Raw genomic sequence first — 6,000 nt, 5'->3', positions numbered from 1 at the left:
CAGTAAGTTCGCAGGCTGACTTCACAATGCAAAGACGGTAATTAAATAATTTAAAATAAAATATATTGTGCTTCCCTATTGCGAAGTACAACGCATAGCCTAAATGTCACTGCCAATTTTATCATTTCATGGCCGCCCACTTATTATGATTGCCTGGGGTTGGTTAAGTCGGGCATGCATGGGGCCCATGTGACCACAACACCAGGTTATTCAATATTGGCATAAAGCAGCCAGCGAGGTGCACAGGGAAGCATCCAGACCACGTGATGCAACGACGACCTGAGCACATGAGCAGTGGCAGCTGGGAACCTATCAATTTAATTCGTAATAATTTACTTCTTTTTTCCAGGATAGCCAGATTGAGTTGTAGGGCCTTCTTCAGGAAGGTTCCTGGATTAGGCTTTTATTTTAAGATGTTTTCAACCAATTATTGAGTGGTTATACATGCGAGAATAAACCGAAGCACCCGGAGAAAACCCACACACGCAAGGGGCAACGCTCTATCCCCATACAGATGGAAACGGATGGCGACGAGTCCATTTACGTCTCCTGGCGAGCCAGGGTATGGCATCTCCTTGACGCCACCAACCCTCAATCTCCAAAGTGCTGGATTACAGGCGTGCACCACCACTCCCAGATTCTACTGTATGTTCTATGTAGAAGGGCCATTGCGAATAACGTCACCTATTATATTTTATTCTCCTTTTAAGGGCAGTGTTGATGAATGTGCGTGGTTATTTTCGTACGATTTGTACTTGTGCAAATAATTTGTGGTGTGTCCTTTACACATTGCACTTTGTAAAGGCATTTGGAGGGGGAAATGTGGTGTTAATTAACAAACGCAACTAAAATACTGCACTGCAGTTATATCCTTCCCTTCTGAGATTTTGATGGAAAATATATTTTGTCTCAATGGGCTATCCCCTTGCTTGCAAATATATTGTGATAGTAATATTTTATGACAGCCCAGCCTATGACCAAATCAACGGAAATGCAGCTGATATCGTAAGATTTTATAATCCTAACAGATTCCAGCCTGAACAGAGCTTAGAACGGTGATCACCATGCATGCCATGCGGTTATAGGCTGAGTGGCTACGTGGTGGGGAGCAGAGGTCACTGCAGAACAATTCATTGTTGTGCTGTACTTCCATTGTCGCAAATATATGCTCCCTCCCTACCTTCAACCCGTACGCACCATCATAGTGAAGTATGGTCAAATAACCCCCAAGGTCTGCAAGACATGAGGAGTCTCACACTCAGCAGTGGATTAACAAAGGCCTTTACATGTTATTTAACGACAGCTTAATGGCTATATAATAACACAAATAAAGTGCAATGCAACAGTTTTTCGTGGAAAATAATGAACAAAAATGAAAGGAAACTTTATCAGCAAAGTAAGCACATGTGCAAGAACAAAACAACTTTCAGCAGTTCATTTTCACGAAAATGCTCTGCAAATGTTCAGTTCCCTGTTATACGACCATCCCAAATCCACACCTCTGATGAGCATGGACGGCTACATATGGTGCGAAAGAAGTTCAACATACATAGTAGGTACAAGTCAACTGTAAACAATAAGTGTAACATATTGTTATCATATTCTTTGGGTCTGTCGGTAAAGTCACGTAGATAGGTTCAAAGAAAATAACAAACAAAAAACTACGACGTTTCGATCACAACACAAGCGTTCGTCATCAGGAAGAAAAACAATTGCTCTTTTTTGACGAACGCTTGTGTTGCGATCGAAACGTAGTGGTTTTTTGTTATTTTTGTTACTGTCTTTCAACCTATCTACGTGACTTTACCGAAAGACCCAAATAATATGAATCCCTGCAGTCACGAAAGCTTTAAGTCAAGATATTATTATCAGGACATCTAAAACAAAAGCAATACTCCCAAATGTCACCCCCATGTCCTGCGTGATGTGAGCACCTCGCAGAAGAGTCTCTTGCATGTGTAATGTAGTAACTCGGCGGGAGACGACTTCACGGGTAACACACTCTTTATTTTATCAAACTCGTTCACAGGTGACTAACACCTACTTTGTATCTCGGGTGACAAACACCCACTTAGCTACTTGGCGACTAACGCCCACTGAGCTACTCGGATGACCAACATCCACTTAGTATCTCGGGTGACAAACACCCACTTAGCTACTTGGCGACTAACGCCCACTGAGCTACTCGGATGACCAACATCCACTTAGTATCTCGGGTGACAACCACCCACTTAGCTACTCGGCGACTAACGCCACTGAGCTACTCGGATGACCAACATCCACTTAGCTACTCGGCGACTAACGCCACTGAGCTACTCGGGACACTCCCTGCCCGGGGTATCCGTCTCGACTGTGGGTCCCCAGCCCGACCCACGGGGGCGTCGGACCCCGGGTCCCACAGCCTCGCCTCCGAGCCACACAGGGCCCCGGTCCCCACAAGGACGGCGGGACTAGGGGTCTCGGGGCACTAGGTCTTCAGCTCCGTCTTCGGGTCTTCAACTGGGTAACTCTCCCCGAGTGCTCTCGCGCGTCCCCCTTTATACCCCACCTGCGGACGTCGCTGCGAGCACCCACTTATTCGACCAATCGCTGGGCGCTGGCCACGATCCTGTTTTCCCACATCTCATCGTGCCTCACCACCCACGCCGCGCCGCCCCGTCATCTGTCACTCCCGGCGCGCGCGTCCACACCACGCCCACAACGCGTGCCCAACCCCGCACCCCGCGCCGCCCCGTGATCCATCACTGTCACAGTCGGCGCACGTCAATACCACCACTACATCACCTCCTACCACATAGCTCGCAGCCGACCCGGCTGCTATAAAAAATATACAAACCGCCCTGTGTGCCCCGTAACACAACACAACAACTAACGTAACAACACAACACGACGCGAACACTACCATCCGCAACCATCAACCAATGCCACCGCGACAATAGAACAATATATACAAACCGGCGAGTGACAATAGCAATGTGTATGCAGAAAGGAAAATAAATGGAAAAAAATTTTTTCTTTCGACTCGTGCAGTGTCCCATCCTTTCCGAGCGTCCCTACAACGGGACATTACCCCGGCAGAGGGGAACACCGGGCGAGCTCGGTGTTGAGAAAAAAACGTCTTCATGAAAATTGTTGTGCCCTAGCCCGAGTCCGCCTTGCCGGTCCGTCGTACGGCACCAGACGCGGTTGAACGTCCGGTGGTGCCGGCGGTTCAGAAAGACATCGGCCAGGCACCGAGGACCCGTGCGTGCCGCGGGGTTCAGGCTCCCGACGGTCAGCAGCCGTCAAGCCCGAGGCACCTGGGGGTGGGTCAGGTGGAAACACGTGAGGAGCAGCCTGCGACACCTCCCTCCCCGAGTCGACGGTCACATCACACGCCCGGTCGTTACGGCACAGAACGGGGTCACACGGTGCCGTATAGGGCTTCAGTCGGGAGGGGTGCACGTACCAACGGCGTTTTTCCCATTTAATCTGTATACTCTGGGGTCGTGCAACCCGCACAATTTCCACCGGTCCCCTCCAAGGTCTCAACAACTTGGGGGACGTAGCCAACGGTGCATGTGGACAATGCAGCCAGGCCTTATCGCCTGGTTTCCAATCATGCGTATGCACCCTCCGCTCATGCAATCTCTCGTTCGCAATTTGCCGCGACCGCGAATTCAACCTCGCCGCCTCCCGTGCTTCAGTCAATTTGGCGATATTAAATTTGATGTGGTCTGCCAATTTAGATTTTGCACGTGGCTGGGAAATCCCCAGTTGGACGTCCATGGCCGGATCGGCCTCCCGCCCATACATAAGAAAAAATGGGGAAAACCCCGTCGCCGCATGAGGGGCCATTCGATAGGCCGCGAGTACCCCCGGCACCTGTAAGTCCCAATCAACCTGATCGTCGCAGACCTGTTGGCACAACATAGACGTAATCGTCCTGTTCAGACGCTCAACCATCCCGTCAGTCTGCGGGTGGTAGGGGGAAGTACGCACTTTCATTGTACCCAACAGGTCGCACACCTCGCGCAACAAACCGCTCGAAAAATTATTTCCTTGATCCGTCAGCAAGCGTTCGGGGGCGCCCTTGTCCAAAACATAACCCTGGACGAAGGCGTCCGCCACCGCTGCAGCCGACTGGTTGGCGAGTGGCCATGCCATGGGCCATCGGGTGAAGTATTCTACGCCAACCAGCAGGAACCTATTTCCCCTCGGTGTAGCAGGAAAGGGCCCCAAGATGTCCAACGCAACCAATTCGTTTGTGCGCGAAACTTGAATGGATTGCAGCGGTGGATTAGCTGCCAATGGTGGCGGTTTTCTTTCGGCGCACCCTACGCATCCCTTAAGAATGTTCGCCACGTCGTTACCCATCCCCGGCCAATAATAGTCTCGCTGGATTAGGGCGAGCGTTTTGTGAAAACCCAGATGCATGAGCCGTTCATGAGCTGCCAGAACGACCTTACCCCGCATAGCAACAGGCACAACGAGCACGTGACCCCGGGACATGTTGTCCCACTTCATCAAAAGGCCCTGTCTGCACACCCAGGAACCGACCCGCGCATCCCCTACCTCGGGAGCGCCAACTTTTCGACGTAGCGTAAGTAGGGAGCTGTCGGACATTTGGAGACGGCCCCACTCAATGAGGGGCAATGACAACAGCGAATCCCTCCCCGTGGGAGCGTCGACTCCCAATTGCACTTTGGACAAGTTAGCAGAACCGGCACACAACGAGTCCGACCACTCTGTCCCCTCATCACTTGGAGGATGCGACTCGACAGTGAAATCCGCTTGAGACACGAGCCGTTCCTCAACGGGTAGCGGCGCGGCGTGAGCCAGCACCGTTCCCTGCGCAATTTCGGGCGGCCGCGACCCCGTATTCAGGACCCTTACGAACGGCTCACTGTCCCCTCTCACCATGGTTTGAGCAACCGCTAAGTCGAGGCCCCTTCTGGCCCTGTTAGACGGCCCCAACGGCACCCCCTGTGCCACCGCGCCCACCTCGAGTGGCTTCCTCAACCGACGGGGTACCAACATTTTCGATCCCGGGGGCACCCTTACAGTCTGAGTTGCCAGCGCCTGCACCGTCGCACAAACCGTGCGTATTTTGGTAGGGCTCGTCAAGAACGCAAGCCTCCGACCTGACGGAAGCTCAATGCAGGCCTGATCTATGAGAATTTTGATGGGCATTTTGGACAAAAAGTCCGTACCTAGCAAACAGGGAACGGCCAGCGATGATGATACAAAAATAGGGCCCGCCAATTTGATGTCACCAATGCAAATAGTCGCCCGAATCTGGCCGATGATCCCCAGGGGTCCCCCATTCGCCGCATTAAATGGCACGTCTACTGGCAGAAGGGGTCTACTTTGGACGGGAAGAATGTTATAAATAAGGTCCGAGATGATGGTGGCCGACGCACCCGTGTCCACAAGCACCCGGACCTCAACCCCGTCAATAAACCCCGTTACCACGGACGACCCGGCCGACGCAGCCACGATCCTGTGGGCCAATTCGGACCACTCGACTGCTTGCGGGCCGCGTACGGACCCCCCTCGCCGAAATGAACCCCCGGCACCCAGCCGCGAACCCCCCACCGCCAAGCGGCGACCCGAATGTGCCGTGTTTGTGGACCGAACGTGTGAGGTGCCGCGACTTGCCGGGTTTTGTTGGGATGACTTGTGGCCCTGGTCGTCGTCCCGACGTGGTCCTGTGGCGCGCTGACGCGGGGCCCGGCACCCGGCTGCGACGTGACCCCGAAGGCCGCAGTTGTAGCAGACGACGGACGTCGTTGGTTTCGGTTGCTCCAGCTTGCGGGGTGAACGTGTGGGCGAACGACCTCCCGTTCTCCACTCCCCCGGACGCGATGCAGCGAAGGCCTGCTCCTGATCCGCAGCTGGCTGAGGTTCGGCGATCGTGGCTGCCAGTACCGCGTTCCCCGCCAAATTGCAGACGACCCCCGGCCTGCGTTTGAGGACCTCGTACGCGTGAATGCTCGTGGCAATCGCCAGGGAGCAGAT

The sequence above is a fragment of the Lampetra fluviatilis genome, chromosome 2, assembly GCF_964198595.1.
Source record: "Lampetra fluviatilis chromosome 2, kcLamFluv1.1, whole genome shotgun sequence".
Lineage (NCBI taxonomy): Eukaryota > Metazoa > Chordata > Hyperoartia > Petromyzontiformes > Petromyzontidae > Lampetra > Lampetra fluviatilis.
Note: the sequence above shows the minus strand (reverse complement) of the source record.